General features: G+C 42.2%; 1 long non-coding RNA gene across 2 annotated transcripts; it reads left to right on the top strand.

Annotated features, from left to right (window-relative positions):
* Positions 1 to 1787: 1787 nt before the first annotated feature.
* On the top strand, positions 1788 to 6517 carry LOC147636904 (uncharacterized). 2 transcript variants are annotated; one of them, XR_015266299.1, is made up of 3 exons: positions 1788 to 2030; positions 2291 to 2458; positions 5212 to 6517. It is a non-coding gene; the product is annotated as an uncharacterized LOC147636904 (long non-coding RNA). The 2 variants fall into 2 exon arrangements; XR_015266298.1 differs by having other exon boundaries at positions 1788 to 2458.
* The last annotated feature ends 12714 nt before the right edge of the window (positions 6518 to 19231 follow it).

Below are 19231 nucleotides of genomic sequence, written 5' to 3'. Positions count from 1 at the left end.
AATGTGCACCAAATGTATTGATATTTAAAATGGTATCACCCATAATATTAACATAATTTGGCATGACACAAAGATAATCTAGGCGAATTATCTAAGAGGGTAGAATAATATTTTTAAGAGGACTTAAAATACATTCTCATAACAATTTTCCAACAATTTTGAGTTCCATCCAAAATTTAGTCATCATGCTTTTGATCATGCTCCCCTCTCCTCTGTGTTGGCCCAAAATACACATCGATTTGGTAGTAATGTGTGTGTCTGTGAGAGAGAGACATCAAGTGCATGTGTGTACGAGAGTGTGTGTGTAAGAGCAAGTGTATGTGTGTGTGTGCATACATATATATGCGTGTGAGAGAGAAATTGAGTGTGTGTGCATACATATATATGCATGTGAGAGAGAAATCGAGTGTGCGTGTGCACGCACGTGTTGTGTGAAACCCACAGTGTAAATATGGCACGATTGGTCAATGGATATCTCTTACTACATGAAAACATTATATGATATATAATGGGCTCCTATAGACAATTTAAGAGAGCCTTTTCTTTGAGATACCGTCTTCTGGTTCTTGGTCCAAATTTAGAGATCTTCATGGCTTTGGTGGAAAACCCCTTGGGAAGAAGGCCAACAGTGAAAGATATGGACTAAAGGAGAAGACATTAAACAGTAGTCACCCAAGGGTGGCACCTCTGATGTGTTGTTAATTGCTTATATGCAGCTCGACTTTCACTTTTCACTGGGAAGCTCCTCTTTTGTATGGGAAGATGAAATGTGGGACAACATGCTCCACTATAAGTCAAGGGTTTACAAGAGGAGAATCTCACTTGCATGAAAAAATAGGGATGCTAAATATTAAAGTGAAAATAACTCTTTTGGGATTGAGAGTAATGGTTCGCATTATTGGTGCAAAGAACAACTCTTTTAAGAGTGGTTTATTAAATTCTCTTTAAAAAATACGTATTTTCATAAATTTTAACCAAGGCCTAGATAGGGCCATGTTTGCTTTAAATCTTGTGTGGATCTGGATGTAGACTATCCAATGATGAGACAAATCCTGTGTTGGCGAGCTTTGCATACTAGCATGTGATCTATGTGTTAACTACATTAGTTAGCATTATTGTTGTGTATGCGCAACAATTGCACCCTTTTCTCTTATCTTTTGTATTGCACTAAGCACTAAATGTACTATGATTTTGGGATTTGGCCAAGCTTAAGACCTTGTGTGTGTAATGACGGCTAATATATTTCTTGTACATAGCCTAGGAATAGTGCTTCTAGTTTTGGGTCCCCTAGACATCACATGGGAAGCCTAACACTGTAAATATGAGGCTATGTATATAAGATATTTTGGAATAATGAGAAAGAAGCAATCCCATTGTCACAATTGAGTTTTTGTGTTCTCTTGTGGTACTTAGCTAGGTTCTCTAACCTACTTTTTGATCCACTTCTCGTTTAAGGGCTATAGAGGCTACACTTTGATGATTCCTATGAAATGGAGGCTCTCCAAAAGTAGCCTACGACCACTTGTTTTAGCCCAAAGGAGGAAGGAGGCGTTAATATGGGTCCCCTACTAAATGGATTCTTGGGGCCTTGAGGAATAGAGTTCGTATGGCTCTCCTTGCTTCTGGTTATAACATTGAAGCAAACTAAAAAGCTAAAGGATTTCCTTTCGTGGACAAGGCTTAATTTTTGTCGACTAAGGGTTCAGACCTTTGGAAAGGACTATGGTCAACAAAATTATAGAGTTGCAAACCAACAATTTCAATGGTTTTGAGGACATGTATGGGTTCCATCGACTAGAAAACGCATGTATGCGCAAGCTCCAACAAGTAGTCTCGCTGCAGAACTCCACAACAGAAAGCCCAAACCCTTGGTTGACGATGCCTCCTCCTCCAAGAAGATGTTTTACTCCAAGATCGACCTGCGTATGGACCGCATCTGCTCACAGGATTCAAGCAAGCCAGTGAATCTGCGGCTTTCTTATACTTCATGGATGAATTCCTCAAGAAATGGTTTACAACAACATTCCAAGGTAAGGTATTTCTGAAGAAGTTTCAGCAGAAAACCAAGTCATGGTGGCTCGCACAACCTCCTTTGTTGTAGCTCCTCTCAAATCAATGGTTCTTCTGAATCTTGATCCGGCCAAATCCTTGGTTAGGACCGTCACTCCTTTGCAAACCATTCCCCATCAAACATGCAAACTCCTGCGAGAGGCCTCTATTCGCAGCCCAAGAAAAAAAGTAATGTTGTAGGCTGCGGTACATATATGACCCAAATTTTCTCTGTTTGTAGGAACTGAAAACTGGCAATGATACGTAGCTCCGTCTCGGCAAGGGTGGAACTACTAGCTTCATTAATACCCCTCATGCTAGGGGTGGTGGCATAGCCATTCACATCAAAGACAAATGGGAAGTCGAGGATGTATGTAGACACAACGAGGGTGCCTTCCTGCTGATAGAGGTAAGATCTGATAACATTAATCTAGCTGTATTACGCAATGCATATGTCCCCAATGAGTCCCTAAATAGGGCAAGGATCTGGTACAAATTGTCCACCTTGCTTGCAGACAAGAATGGTATCCTGGTGGGGGACCTCAACATGGTTGAAGATCCTAGGGATCGATCACATGCTAAGACTGGCATGTGTGCTGAGAAGTATGATTCCTGGTAGTCCCTCAAAGCAAACATGCAAAATAGTAGATGCCAAAGAGATCTCAGAGAGGAATAATGCAAGGTTGTACATATGGACTAACAGACAATTGCCTCTAGCTTGGTAGGCAGCCAAATTGGACATATGTTACCTTACTGCTGGTGGTCCCACCCTCGTCTTGATGTGCAAGTGAGTCTAAACATAATAACCTTGTCCCCCTTGCCTTGCACCTTGAGATATAGGGATGGGAGCCTACTAGCAATGGACCCCTGCCATATATCATGAACATTAAGATGTTGGGATCCCAAGATTTTGATGCAGGAGTCCAACATGCTTGGAAATATGCCAAGTCAAGGGGGGGAACCCCCAGGCCAAGTGGGACCGGTGTATCAGATATACTGCCAATTTTTATGAGAAGTATAGCTGAGCAGAGGCCAAGAGTGAAAGAGTGCACAGAGCGGAAGCAGAGTGGCACTAGAATGTGCTGAACAGAGAGTGCAAGAGAGAGAGAGATATGGAGAAAACTATGCTGAATATATTGAAGCAAAACAGTCCCAAGCAAGAGACACTACAAGTCTCATAAGTGAGGGAGCAAAATACCTGAAACACTACAAACCCCCTCTACGAAAGGGAATGACCACTGGAGAGGAAAATGCAGCAAGAAGAGGGCTGCTGTCCTGAAAAAACAGGCCACCTATGTCCAAACTCCACGTGGAATGAATGCTGATCAGAAAATTACCTGATGGCTGCAAGCGATGAAGCCAATCTGAAGAGGAAGTGATCAGCAGGTGCTGTCCAGAAAACGCAGCAACAAAGAGGCTGCATGCAAATCTGAGAAAAACGCAAAGGAGAGGGTGCTGAAAATAGGGCTGAATCTGGGGCAGTAGAGGAGTCGCTGAACCGGGAGCGATGATACCATGAAAGAGTGCACAGAGTGGAAGCAGAGTGGTACTAGAATGTGTTGAACAGAGAGTGCAAGAGAGAGAGATATGGAGAAAACTATGCTGAACATACTGAAGCAAAACAGTCCCAAGCAAGAGACACTACAAGTCTCATAAGTGAGGGAGCAAAATATGTACAAGGCTGAATGAAAAGTGAGAGGCCAGCACCACTTATCCAGCACCACCTATTTATAGGTGAGGAATGCTGGCCGACTGGGACAGAATATGCTGGTTGATTGGAGCATATGAGCTGGCCGACTAGTAAAATACCAAAAGGGCTGGGAAAAATCCTAGAAAAATATGGAAAAAAGGGGTGGCCAGCCCACAATCAAGGGCCATACAAAAGGGACCAAAAGGACACCAGAACCTGGGGATGAATGTGCTAACAAAGAGAAGACGAGAACACAAAGGAAGATTACAATAGCTAAGGCAAAATCTGTATACAGTTGCCAGCTTAGCCCCTGGGGATGCTATGATCTGAAGGCTGATATCTTCCCTAGAAGAGCACTTAATAGAAGAGGAATGCCACAAAGCAGAGGGAGCCTAAATCAGATCCAAGTTGAGATGGCTCAAGGAAGGTGATTGCCCCTTCAAGTTCTTCTTTTAGGCCATCAAAGAGAAACAGGCCAGGGAGTTTATCATTAGGGTGGTTGTGACATGAAGGCCACACCCTGGAGACCTGGCATCGTACTTTGTTCATCAACTCTTTGCCATTAGTGGTCGTGCCCCCCGTCCCCCCCCCCCTCCCTTGTGGAAGAGGGATATTAGACAGGGTTTCTCTCGAGAATCATGAGACAAGTACCCCGAGAGAGTATACAACTGGTCGGGTGAGACTTCTCGGTATAGATGAGCTAAAGTATGCAGCCAGTAAAATGGAAAAGGAAAAATCCCCTCGACTTGATGGGCTGCTAATTGAATTTTATTGATATTTTTTGGAGCTTATCAAGCACAACCTATTTGACATTATTAATGGCCTCACTACTAATGTGAACCAAGGAGCTATTATGCTCATCCCCAAGAGGGCGACTCCATTTAGGAGACTAGAGACCCCTTACCAAATATGCTTAATACCTCGTACAAGATTTATTCAAAGGCATTGGCTCTCGCATCCTCCCTAGAGTAGTCGACCCCTACCAGTTTAGATTTGTGCTAGGAAGGAAAATCCATGAGGCCATTGTGAATGTATAATGTGACATTGACCATGCATTGGCCCAATACAGACACTACATGCTCTTAGACATGGATCTTGACAAAGCCTATGACAGAATGAGCTGGGACTTTCTACTAGTAGCTGTCATTAAAAAACTAGGGTTTGGAACCAAATTTTGCAACCTGGTCCAAACCCTTATGGGCTAATGCCCACACAACTATTATGGAAAATGGAACAATAGCTGGTTCCTTTATGCTACACAAATCAGTCAGACAAGGGTGCCCGCTTGCCCCACTTTTGTTTGCCATGGTGACCGAACCTTGGTAGCTACTATGAGATATTACCAAGAACAAGGCCTCATCAAGGGCTTTTGCCTCCCGAACACCTCTAAGCAGATGCTGACTTAGTTTTTTGCTAATGATAATAATAGTATTCTTGAATATAGTGAGAACAATGTGGATGCATTTCTGCAGGTTTTTTCTGATGATAAGAGTAGTATTCTTGAATATACCGAGAACAATGTGGATGCATTTCTGCGGTTGTCTATACTTATGTGAGCTGTCAGAATTTGTGAATAGTTTATCCAAGGACAAAGCGTTGCTACTCTCCCCAAAGAATCAAGAGCAATGGTCAATAAAATATGGCTTTAAATGGATCAAACATGGATGTGTACTCTGACTTTTGGGATGCCCTATTGGAGCATAGCTCACTTCTAAACATCAGTTTGATTGGTTCTTTAACAAGCTAAAATGACATACTGGATTTTAACACAATTATCCATGATGGGGAAGATCACAATCATCAATCATGAGCTATCCTCATCCACTGTGTTTGTTGCCTCAATATGCACATTCAGTAAAGCAACATGGGATAGGGTAGAAAAACTCTTCAAGTTCAATGGTCTCATCACCTCCCAGCACAAGAAATGGTACGTACCCCCTTGGCCTCAAGTTTGCTCGCTAGGGAAAACTCAGAGTAACCCCCCTGGCCTCAAGTTTGCTTGCCAAGAGACCAAGGAGGACTCAAAATAACCCCTATCCCTGAAAGCCAAAAAATTGTTGGCCCCGCCAAGCTCCTCCTCTCCACAGAAGGAGATCAACTTTGGTGACATATCATGAGGAGTTTGATATCGTGTGTGGGAGGAAATCTTAGAAAATGGAAAGACCTCCTATAGGCAGGCTCGTCTTACATCTCCCCTTCAATGCCGCACTCATCAGCCTCTGCAGGATTGTTGGAAGGAAGTTTTCAAAGAGGGACGACGAGCACTCATGGGGGATGCCTCATTGGCACAGTCAGTGTGATGTGCATGACATGCTCATGTACCTTCTCAGGGCTAATCCAGAAGGGGCAGCCAGAAAAAGACCATTAGAGCTAGGACTTGGAGCACAAAATACAGAAGTGGACAGTGCAAGGCTTGGAGAACTTGGAGGACTTAAGAGGGGCTCAGTCGGCTGCAAGGAGAATGGAGTCAACTGTACCAGAAAGGGTCGGCTGCAGCAGGCGCTTCAGTCCATGGAGAGGCGCAGCCCGACCAGTGATTTGTTGGAGTTCATGCCCAGTTGGCTGGTCCGACAGCAGTCGGCCAGCGTTGCAGTTGTCCAACATGCCTATAAAAGGGCCAGTGTGCTCATCATTGTGCTCATTCATTCCTTTCTGGGGATGGGTCCTTAGGGTCCAAGTAGGGACCAGATTTTGGTGATGTTCACCTTTTTTATGAAGGCAGCCAAGGGTTGTAGATTAGGAGTACCTTTTTGTACTATATGAATATACTGAATTTCCAGCCATCTCTCTCTCTCTCTCTACCCTCTCTTCATATCTGCGTTTTGCATCAGCATGTTTCCAGGAGTGTTTAGGGCTGAAAGAAGACCCCTAGAGCGTCCGCGTGTTACAGCCAGTTTGGTGGACTAAAGCTTTAGCAAAAATGGAAGAGCCTCTTACCAAGCAGAGTACCATTGTAATCAAAAAGCTCCACAATAAGGGGATTCGCTTGTGGAAAGACCTCTAGGATAGCAGGAAAGCCCAATGGAAAAACATAGTAGTGATAGTCGTCGAATATCACCAGAGTGCCAGAGAAACCTCCGTCATCGAGTGTGTCCTTGAGATTACCCAACCTGCTTCCACATCCCGTGTTGAGGCTTTTCAACTGGTTTCGTAATTGGAAAGATCTCTAGGATAGCAGGAAAGCCCAATGGAAAGACATAACAATGATAGTCATCAAATATCACTTGAATGCCAAAGAAACCCCCCTCATCGAGTGTGTCCTTGAGATTACCCCAACTTGCTCCCACATCCCTTGCGCTGAGGTTTTTCAACTAGTTTCACAATTGGGTGAGCCTTGCTCCCGTATTCCTTGTGCTGAGGTCTTTCAATTGGTTTCACAATTGGGTGAGCCCCTTTGGGTAAGTCCCTCGTTAAACTCAAACCTTGTGAGCTCCCGCAAATAAGAGTAGCCCTGCTTGGATTGCAAAGACATCAAGTAGATGGAGAACCTGAGACCCCTCCAAAGTTTGGAATCGGAGAGCCAAGGAGGATGGAAGGCAACCAAAGCTCTTCCTCTCAATTTGTTACTGGTAGACATTGTTTCAAAAGTTCCCCACCCGATTAGACTCATTATGAGCAGGATTGGTTTATGGTAAGAGACTAGATGGTCATTAAGGTCATTTAGATGGAAGGGTAAAGAGTCCCTTTAGGTGGTTTAGATGGAAGTAGGATTGGTTTATAGCATAGAGACCATATGCCATATCTCTCCCCTCTTATCATCTTCTCATTATTAAGCTTGTTTAGATGGAAGGGGAAAGACTCCCTCTCTAAAATTCCCTCCATCTCTTTAGTAGTCTTTTTAGTGAATGATATGTATAGGAAATTGAATAGCAAATGGAATCTGAAAGACTCTTGAAACAAAAAAATAGCTAATTATGGATTGGGTAAAGTGAGAAAATAAATATTTTGGAATGATTATTTTCCCATACTATTTTGGACAAGTTAGAACATGTATCACATAGGCTTTGTGAAAGTTAGAATACAACATGTGTGGTGCCACCTAAATCTAGTTTCTCCACGAGCTGCTATTTGTGGATGAACATTTCTCCTCTACTCTGCAAGAACTACCACCCTAGTCACTCTACTATTTTGTGAGGGTCTCCTATTCACTCTTTTGAATTGATTATTTTTTGTGAGGGTCTCCTATTCAAATAAAGTTTTTCTTGCTAAGGTTTATCTTACTTTAAAAAAATCACATTTGGAATTATTTAAATTAAAAGAAGTTTTGAAATTATTTGTGAGGTAAATAGATAGTTTTTTCAGAAAATTATTTTTGAAATTAAAGTTGAAAAATAAGTTTAACCAAAGCTCAAAAAAATCTACATTCAAAATTACCCAAAAAATTGAAGATAAAAGAATAGTTTTTGGAGATCAACATGGAAAACCTTATATTTTATATAAAGATGTGATTACACCAAAGCCCAAAAAGTGCGGCCTCCTATTCACTGTTTTTGAATTAATTATTTACAATCAAAATTACTTAAAAAAAGTTTCTAAAATTAAAGATTTAAAAAATGATAGAAATTTGGAGATTAAGATGAGAAACCTTATATATTATATAAAGATGTGCTTACACCAAAGCCCAAAAAGTGAGGCTCGATGACAAATTAAATTCATGCGAAAGAATATTTGTTAGAGTAGTCAGGGCGAGAAGCTTCTTTATCATCACTATCCAAGGAGATTGGTTGCTTTTTGCTGCCAAGTACATCATTTTCTTCAACTTCTCTTTCTTCTTCGAGACCATCACCATAGTCTTTTGGTTCTTTAGTACAATGACCATTCTTGAAGTGCTTGAAAGAAACATTTTTTGAAAAGAAGATTTCATCAATGTCTATTCATTAAGTAACATGTGGCATTTTCATGACTTTCCACATTACTGCCCTTGTTATCCATGACATTGCTTATCTTCAGGATAATCTAATTCGCAGGTAGGGTAGTAATTCCCACTACGAAGCATGCACAATAAGCATGTGCAACAAGGTTGACTCTAGGGTCGCACCAACCCTATTTGGTATGTAATTGTCCATGTACACGTATAAATCAAGCAACTTGATCAGTGACAAAAAAAGTTTGTTTTTTAAATCAGCTTCCCCATAAAGTGCATATTGCTGATGCCCCCTTATGATTTCTTCAGCAAACGTTGTGGCAAAAGAATCTAAAGTGGGGCTTATGAAAATCCTTCATATGATAGCCTAACATGCCTTCATAAGTGTGCAAGCAAACTTGCCTAAGACCCTTACACATGATAATCTCGCTCGGTGGTTTGGGCATATCCCAACCAATGTACTTCTTGATGAGACCCTTACTCATGACAATCTCGCCCGGTGGTTTGGGCACATCCCAACCAATGTACTCTTGATGAGCTTGCTAATACTTAGTAAAGAGGATCCCATGACCCGAACAACCATTTGAAAATATAGACGACTCAATGTACCACCATTTTCTAATGCAAAAGCCCACTAATGCACTTAACATGGATGAATTTCTCCAAGGGTTCCCCAATAAACAAGATCCATGTCACCATTGCCCACATTGATGGTGACAAAGACTTCGAGGATTTTTATCTTTGAAGGAGTGTTCTTGGATGCCAATGATAGGGCCTTGTTCATGGAATACCAAGCTACTCTCTATCAAGTAGAATAACAATATGTAGAAAATCGTGCAGTGCAATAGTTAGATCTATCGAAGTTCTAGGGACTTCCTCGTGAGCCACTGCAACATTTGTAATACTAGCCAGAGGATAACTAGCACGCTTAGGAGTAGACTAAGGCAACACACACAAAAACCTAAAGCAACACACAAATACAAACATATAAAAAGAATGGCCTTGTTCACAGAATGTAGATTGCCAAATTGCTCTCTATTGAGCAGAGAAACGATACGTAGAAAAGCATGCAACACAACAATTGGATCTATAGAAGTTCCAGGGACATCCCCGTGGGCCACTGCAACATTTTTAATACTAGCCAGAGAATGCCTAGCATGCTTAGGAGAAGACATACTAGCACATTGTCGGTGTCTGGTTAAGACCCAGCACTTACGTGGTTCCGGACCACCTAGTCGGCTCTTGAAGAGCAATGAGACTAATGCAATTGTGTCCAATCATACGACAAGACAATGTTGGAGCATTGAGCTACTGGTTTGCCTAAGCTTGAAGAGTTAGTCATAACTATAAGCAGGTTAGTTCCTAGGTCCTTTGTGATTGTATTAGCAGTGAAGCCCACAGTGGTTGTTACTCTAAAAGTTATCTAGACGGCTACAACATGTTATATCCTCATTGTTCTGGTTGAGCCTCTATTGCAATGCTCCCTAAAACAAACTTTATTAGTCGGTCTTGGGCATTCCTGGGCTGATAAGCTCTTTTCTTGCTGCTCACCCAGGCATGCTCGAGCTCTATCCTTTTATCTATTCGTTTGAATTTCACGTCGATGGGTTGTGCCTCCGAATACTTTGCTTTAGCCCTTTTCATAGTATCTGCTGACATGCCAACTGCAAAAGCGTGGGGCTCTATCTGTTTTAGAGTGATGGCATCGTCTTCAAAGACAATATGCTCAGGCTCTCTTGGCCCTCTCCTCCCGCCTCGGCTCCACTTCCACCCATAGGATGGTATTCCTTATTATCTTGGCACCCCCCTTTCTTTATTTTCTAGATGACTCCGTTGTTAGTGAGGGCATTAGCAGCGTTGCTCTTTAAATGAGCCGTTGTCTCCTCACTTGGATCTGCAAGTCATAAGAGCCCATTGCTTCCCCGCACGGCTTTGGATTCGGAGAAAGGGCTTCGGCCTTGTCCTACTGCTGGCTGCTTGGGAACTACCTTGGCCTTGTCCTGCCACCTTAGGCACTTCCAAGCTAGTTCATGAATTTGGTGATGTCATCCCAATTGGAAGGCCTCATGGCACCCGCCTATTGTGCCGATTACACCAACTTTTGCATGCATCTGAGAGCAGTTTCCTTCCAAGAACATAAGCTCTTATGGCCTAGTTCTTCCTGGGAGCTTCCATTGCATATCTTCCCATGCCCTCTTCTCTCTTTTGGACCAACTTTTGAAGTCTTAAAGCATCTTTTCTTTGGACTATATTTCCTCAGCATGGGCTTTCTTTGTAGCGTCCATTTGTTCGACCTTCTTTCCTGATGTCTACAATGGCTATTGTCAAAGCGACATTCACTCTGGTCACCCTTGTGGGTGTAGCTGCTTCCACCTCCTTCTTCAGTGCCTTGATGGTCTTGCCATCTTGCTTTTGATGTTCTTTGAATTCTTCAATAAGTGCTTCTAGTTCTTCTATTTGGCCCCTTAGAGCAGCCTCATCATTTGCCTTCTCTTCCAACTCCTTCGTGGGCTCCTTTAGCTCATTTGTAGGAATGAGGTCCATTGTGGAGCCGGTCCACAGTACAATATCCTTCCCTTTCCCGTTTGGTTCAGCAGCCGACTTCTTCCCCTCTTCTTTCAGGAGGGCAAACCTATTTTTCCAAGTTTCTACCTCCTATCGCGTCGCTGCCCATTTTCCTTGTGTATCTCTTCTTCTGTGCTGGCGCCTTCTCTGCTGCTCTACCAGCTTCTTTTTCCACTCCACCAGAAGTTGGTGCCTCTAATGCCTTTGTTGGTTTTGGGTCTGAGGTTAGAGCTAGATCTGGATGTCCGGACCCTCTGTCTGGATTTCCATCTCTTGAATGGTGGGGAGCCAACTGTTTGCAGGAAGGTGTGGGTGCTTGCATTACTGCTGCCAGCTTTTCCAAATAAGCTCCCCACACTTCCTTAAGGCCATCCACTACGTGATCCTCCTACTATTCCATTCTATCTGCGTCGAGCTTGTAAACCTCTGGATATTCTTTAGCATCCAGTACTGCTAATCTTGCCTCTTCTTTCACCAGCTCTACCTTATCTTTATGGGCCTTGTTCTAGACGTCCCTTATGATCTTGATGTGCTCTTTACGGATCAAGGTGACTTGTCCTTCCATCCTTGGCTGGTTTTCCATGGCTTGATATAACTCCTCTTGCATCTGCATTGTTTCCTGGTTCTTCCTAGCCATATTCTCCTTCATCTCCTACATCTCTTTCTTCATTCCTTTGTTGGCCTATTGGAACTCCTTGATTTGTCTTTGCATGTCATCCAGTCGGCCCACCTCTACCCTTCTTTTGCATAGCTCATCCAACAGAGGTTCTTGCTGGCTCATCATGCTCTGCGAAGTGGCATCTTTCTCTTTAATGATGGATTGCAGTTTTGTCATCTCCTTCATCCCATCATTCATGCATCATTGTATATAATGCAGGGCTCCCTACAACCATTCCATCTTAATCGTTTCTGGAAAGCTTGCCTGAGCTAGCACCATCTATGCCAAGATGGGCACAGAGAGTTCTGGCTGTGGAGGCTGTGTCTCGAGCTCTATAGTTGCGCTGGAGGTAGCCTCTTGTTTTACTATTGTTCCAGCTTCTGGGACAACACAGACTTGCCCATCTCGGCCAAGTTCTCCTTCAATTTTGTCAGCTACCTGGCACTTTCATTGTTCCGCTAGCCAAGTTCTCCTTCAATTTTGTTAGCTACGTGGCACTTTCATTGTTCCGCTGACCTTCTCCTTAGACGTCCTTCCCTTCTTGCTACTGTTGATTTTTTAATCCCCAAACTTAAACACTCTCTTTTTCCCCTGTCTCGAGGTGGCTTGTTCCTGAGGCTTTCTGGAGGGCTTTGAGCTTTCCATCTTCCCTAGTGCATTGTCCTTTGGGCCCTCCTCCTCCCTCTTTTCAACTCCTAGTTGGGCCTTTCCTTTAAATAGTGCATCTAGATACGGCCTGATCTTAGTTATTGTGTTGGGCCTTGTGAGCTTTTCGATCTGTTCCTTGAGTTTGTGATAAAGTACTTCTACCCAGTCCACTCTTGTGCCAGCTTCAGCAGCTTTCACCATTCCAAAAGTTTTCCTGGACATGTGGTAAGGCTTGTGGGTGAGATTTATCATCTCTACCACAAATTGCATCTGCCTTCTACCTGTTTTTGTCTGTTGTGCCTGTTATTTTGTACTCTTTGGCTCTCCCCTCCAGTAGAGCGGGATGAATTCTTTGATTAAGTTGTCATCCTCTCTGCAGGCTTAATCTCCACTTCTCCCTTTGCCGGCAATTGGAATACCTCGGCTACATACAAGGGCTACATACAAGCTACATACAAGGGACTGAATTCCCTCTTCTCTCTTGAGGGCAGAGTAATCATGTTAAATTTCTAGAGCTACTTTAACTGTTCCCCAACTCTGAAATTATGCTGGAGCTCCTCCCAAGGCATCTCTACAAACTGCTTCAGGCCCATCTTCTCTAGCCATTCTGCATGTTTATCTACCTCGTTGTCAGGGTGGATGACATATACCCAAATTCCACCATCTTGTAGACAAGAGATAGCTAAGGCTCAGTGAAAGAAGGCAAGGATGACATCAGATTTTAGCTAAGAGAGTTGGAAGCACAGCAAAGCAAAGAGATTTTGCATAATAGAGACATGCAAATTAGGTGTTTGATTGAGAAAGTGTTGCGATTTCTAGCCGTTGTCTTAGTGCATGCCTCCCCTTGGTATGGTCATAATTGCTTGTTATCTCCATGATTCTCCCTAATCCTTTTCAAATTCTGTCTATGAACTGCCTACTGCTGCACGAGCCACGAGGTTATTAATGGCCGGGTTGTGGTGGGGCGAAAGTGACATAACTTCTTTCCCTTTCCATCCATGCATCCTTTTTTGGGGTGGCAACATTGATTTTCCCACCACCTCCATGTTGTTGCCATCTGGCTCCTCGCTTTTTGTGCACACTAAGATCATATTTACATAGATAGTTTCTATTTTTAGATTCTATTCTTTTCCATTTCCACTCTCTCCAGAATCCTGTCCCACTTCCAATTCCTGATCCTCCTGGTTGGACTCGGATTCTACTTCTTGGAGATTCTTTGGATTTGGACACGCTACTCTTGCTTGGGTCCCTTCCTCTTCTAGCATCCTTCCATGATAAGGCTTTAGCCTATATCTGTTCACTAGTTTCTTTAGCCTTTCACCATCCAGGATTGCTAGTTCAAAGGTTCCCGTTCCCATTTTCCTAACAATTTTGAATGGGCATGTCCATCTCATCTTCAGCTTTCCTGGGTGAGGTCCCATTCTTGACGAGAATAGCAGGAGTGCATCTCCTTCCTCAAAGATTTTGAATTTTGTGTTTATTTCCACTTGGAGATTTCTTCTTTTCTACACAATCTCGGTTGTCCATGCACTATGAAGTCTCTTTTCATCCAATTAGAGGAGTTGCTTAATTCTGTGCACTTCTGACTCTTCCGGAGAGAGTCTTTCTACCATGGCTATCTTGAGCCTTTGTGTGAGGAACTCCATGGGACCTACTGCTTCCAGTCCATACATCATGTTGAACAGTGCAAGTCCCGTTGCATTCTTATAAGTTGTTATGAATGCCCATAATGTTGAGTGCAGCTTTGTGTCCCAGTCTGTCCCATTTTCATTTATCGTCTTAACCAGAATTCCTTTTAGGATTCTGCTTGACAATTTGACTGCGGGTATTAGATTGTTGATTTCTTATGTATGATCATGTGTTGCTTGGTTAGCTTCTTGATCACTTCATTGAGGAAGTGGCTCACTTGATTGATGATTATCTTTATTGGGCATATGAATCTTGTCATGATAGTTTCATACATAAACGTTTCCACCACTGACAATGCCTTATAGTCTTTCAAAGCCTTAGCTTCGACCCATTTTGTGTAATAATCTGTATAGCCACCAGTATCCCTGTTCTCTGAGATGCTGACTTGAATGGGCCTACAAAGTCTAGACCCCATTTCTGGAATGGCTCAAGTGGTGGTATCGGGGTGTGGGGAATTCTGCCTAGATCATCTGGTTGCCCTAGCCTTTGGCACATGTCACACTCCTTTGCAAACTTTTGGGCATCTTTCAATGCGTGCTTGAAACACTTTTCATTTCGTGACCTCTCCGAAAAAGTGCCCTCCACTTATCCCTTTTGATGTGCCTCGATCCCCAGCACAGCTTGCTGTTCATGCTCAGGGATACACCTTCTTAGAATGGTCAATGCCCATCTTGTACAATTGTCCTGCCACTACCATGAACGACTTGCTCTAGAGAGTCAACTTTTTCCTCTAATCTCTAGACATATACTCCGGAAAGAAAAAGTCACAGAGGAACCGCCACTACCATGAACGCCTTGCTCTAGAGAGTCAACTTTTCCTCTGATCTCTAGACATATACTCCGGAAAGGAAAAGTCGCAGAGGAACTACAACATCTTGTTATACCAGCTGGGTCTTTCTCTGTCTATGTGATGAAGAGTTGAGCATCTAGGAAGTCATCTTCCACCCCATCTATAGAGTTTCTCATGACTCCAATCTAGACAAGAAATCTGCTAATGCATGTTTGTTTTCTGGGGTGTGCTGATGGTGAACTCAAACTCTTGTAACAGCAACATCCATCTGGCTAACTTTCTTTCCAATTTTGTCTTGTTTACTAGGTACAAGAGTGCTTTGTGGTCCACATGAAATTCAAACACATTACCTAACAAATAATGATTGAATTTCTAGATTGAGTAGATCATCCCCAATGATTCCTTTTCTATGGTGGAATAGTTTATCTTGGCTTTAACAGCCTTCTACTTATAGAGTAAACTGGTTGAAACTAGCCTTCATGCGATTCTTGCATCAAAGCACTCCCAATCGAAAAATCAGAAGCATTCACGAATACAAGGAACACAAGATCAAAATTTGGTTGTTGAAGAATTGGTGCCAATGATAGTATTCGCTTTTCAAATTCCAGAATGCCCTGGATCCTAACCAGACATATTCTGCATCTTTCATGGTCAGACTGTAAAGGGGTATCGCCACATTTGCCAGGAACCTCACGAGTTTGATGTGCTATTTGATCAATCCTAGGAATCTGGCTAGGTCCTTGGCATTCTTGAGTGGCTATTGCAGCTTTACAATGATCTCGACTTTTATCGGATCCTTCTGTGGACACTATGTGCCCCAATAGAGATTCACCCGTTGTGTGATAACAAAGGCGCACTTGACTGGATTGAGGCTCAATGTGGCTGTTCTGCACTTCTCCAGACACATTATCAAGTTAACCACCTTCATGAGGGTCTTCGTGGATGATTTCAGTGTATTTGGAAAGAAAGAAGACCACATAAAGTAATATTCATAGAATATTACTTGAACGATCCTCTGGAACGTGGCTAGAGAATTCTCAACCCAAAGGTCATCACATTGGAGCCGAAAGCCCCCCATTTTGTTATGAAGTTTGTTTTCTCCTTATCCTCTGGAGCCATGCGCACTTGGTTGCACCCACACTAAACTAATTTGGAAATGAGTATGTCTGATGTCCTGCTATACAACATCCAATAGAGAATCTATGAATGGTAGAGGAAATGGATCTGATATGGTGGAGGCATCCACCACAAGTGATCATTTTCCTCTTTCTCTCACCTTGCTATCTCTAATTCATGCTTTTAAAGTAGAACAATTTCCTCCTTGGATTTTGTCAGGTCTTGTGCATGTTCCTCTATCTATGGGTTGCTCTGTTCTTGGACCTTTTTGTGCTAGACCTTGAGTATTCTGAGTTGATCACACCATCCTTGCAGGTGCTATCCTTTTGTCGGTTGAGTTTTTAATGCCTCTTGTTCTACCTTCATAGCTTCAATCTCCTATTGTGTAATACATTTGACTTTTGAGAGGTCGATGTAAAGTTCTTAACCTTCTTGTGAGAGAAATAGTCTATACAAACTCTGAGCTTCCCGTTCTTCTCCGGGACAATGACTATGGGTGATATCCATTCTGCTTTATCAACCGGATAGAGGAACCCCACTCTCAACAGTTTATCTATCTCCTCTTTAACCTGCTTGGTGTAGTTAGGGTTCATTCTATACCTACTCTACCTGATAGGAATTGCATCCTCTTTAGATTGATCTTGTGCTGATAAAAGCTGGATCTTGTGCTGATAAAAGCTGGGATTAATTCTTTTCATGTCAGAGTAGTTCCACATGCAAACACATCCTTGTAAGATCTCAATAGCTCCAGTAGTTTTCCTCTAAATTCTTGAATTAGTTTTGCACTGACTTTGACTGTTCTGGGTTCTTGATCATCTCCTAGGTTTACTTCTTCAAGCTTATCTTCGTAGACCCTGATATTATGCTTCTTCAGTTGGTCTTCTTCTTACTTGAGAGCAACCATGGACTTCTCCTGCTCGGCTTGTATTTCTGCCATCCTATCTTGAATGTTTTCCTCCTCTTCATTTGTACTTTTTTCATTCATGAGCATCTCAGGATGAGAGACCAAGATGGATCGTATCTCTGTACAATCCTCTCAATGTCTACTTCGAAGAGTGACAATAGGTATGGATTTTCTTTCAAGATCTACTCTTCCTCGTCATCTTCCACCCTTCCACGTTATTTAGCCCTTCTGCATGCAAGGTCGGCTGACCAGATTTAACTTATCTTTCCTTGCACAACCGAGATGCATACCTTCTTTTTTCCTCTCCAGATTGTAATATAGTCCATATCCCAGTTGTGCTTGTTTCTTCCACTTCTGAGCCACCTCAATTTGTTCTCCCCCTTGATGATTCCAATTGGTTGGACTCTTCTCTGATCAGCCATCCGAATCTAGAATGGAGCAGGCTACATAACTGTATTCCTAGCTTCTTTGGCCAAGCTGTCTGATATTATATTTACTCCTCTTGATCCTCCATTCAAGAAGACACTTGACATTGTCTCCCCCCTTTGATTTTTATGGTCACCTCCGAAATGATTGTGTCATAGTCTTGGATACACATTCCTGCACTCTACAACCAGATTCTCCATTTCCTATGCGGGAATCTGCGCGCCAATCTTTCATTTGGCACTATTGCATGGAGCAGATTTTTCTTGTAATTAGGCACCAAATTCAGCATTTGACCTAATGTGATGTTCAGCTTCATCTTGTTGAGATCCCCCCACATGTCGTATTCCTCCATGGGGTTGCTGCTCCTCAGCTTGTCTCACTGGGCATACTCTGGCCTCTGTACACTTTACCTTTTCCTCCTTTGCTTCTCTTTCTTTTTCATAACCTTCCCTTGTCAGTTATCCTATCCTGACAAGCTTTGAATTTCTTTCCATTTTCTTTTGCAGGATACTTCTATTGCTCTGGGTTGTAATGGGCTCTAATTGGCACTTTGGCATCCTTTCTTCAGTTGTCTTATCATTGCATAGTGACTTCTTGCCTATTGCGATTTCTTCCGGTTTCTTGACCAGGCTTGTCCTGTATGAATATGTGTTAGCATGCTCACTCAGGAGGAGCGAGCTTTCCTGCATTGTCTAAGTTAGAGAGAGAATATGATGTAAATAACCTAGATACATGTAGAGCAGGGGGATATTGCTATGAAGTGATGAAATTAAGAAAAGTAGGATTAATCAATTGAGGAGAATATGTCCACTACAAAATTCTAGTGAGAGAAGGTATAAATATAAAGAGAGGATGACCATGTGTAGAGACTAGTATAGCTGCTTACATAAGATTGATTTTGAGAGGATGACCATGTGTAGAGACTAGTATAGCCACTTACTAAGGTTGATTTTAAGAGAGAATTTGGTCAAGTTAAGATAATAGAACATTGAGGAAAAGGAGAATAAGCAATTAAAAAGAAAATTGGTGAAGAATCTAGAGAGAGAAAGTATATGAATGAGGAAACTTTATGTCCAAAGTTATAATAACATGGAAGGGTTGGGGGCCGTGTTTGATTTATTAAAGAGACATTTGATTTAAATTGGTTTAGTTCTCAAGACCCTTATGTGCGTGCATAATTATCATTTAATCTTAGCTCAATAAAGATTCTTAAAGAGATAAGACATATCGATAATGATTATAGATTAGTTAATTATTCTAAGATTGAGAAAAAGACCATGAAGGATAATTCAAGGATGTTGAATTATCAGGATTAAAACTCAAATGTTGTTTGAATTGGTAAAGTCTTATGGAAAAGACTTAATCAGACATACCTACGGATGGGAAAAAGTATGGGATTGAATGCTAAGGTTGTATGTGGATTCCCCTGACCTTGAATAGGTCCAAAATAAATCCAATAAAGTTAAACCAAATTGTCAATTCCAATGCAAGGAAAGGAATTCCATGTTGAAAAGTGATGAGTATGATATCTTGTCTACATGTAAATGATTTTCATTGTTTTTATACTTGTTCAAAAGGAGAATAATTTACATTAAAATCATTTACATGTAGACAAGATATCATACTCATAGACTGTTGAATTGATCAATGGCACGAGAGGTGAACCCCATAATAGAGAATGTGGAGCCTGTGGAGGTACTGTGCATTGGTCGCGTAAGTTTTATGTGAGTCACACCCATTGGCTGGCTCATGTGATGGCAGGGTCGACCGGGATATTGACCCCTGACAGTCAAACATGGGTGAGCTTTCGATATGTCTAGGGGAAGGACGGG

The sequence above is a fragment of the Cibotium barometz genome, chromosome 7 (genome assembly GCF_041138505.1).
Source record: "Cibotium barometz isolate CiBa-2024 chromosome 7, ASM4113850v1, whole genome shotgun sequence".
Classification (NCBI taxonomy): domain Eukaryota; kingdom Viridiplantae; phylum Streptophyta; class Polypodiopsida; order Cyatheales; family Cibotiaceae; genus Cibotium; species Cibotium barometz.
The sequence above is the reverse complement of the archived record's forward strand: the minus strand, read 5'-3'. Positions and strand labels throughout refer to the sequence as shown.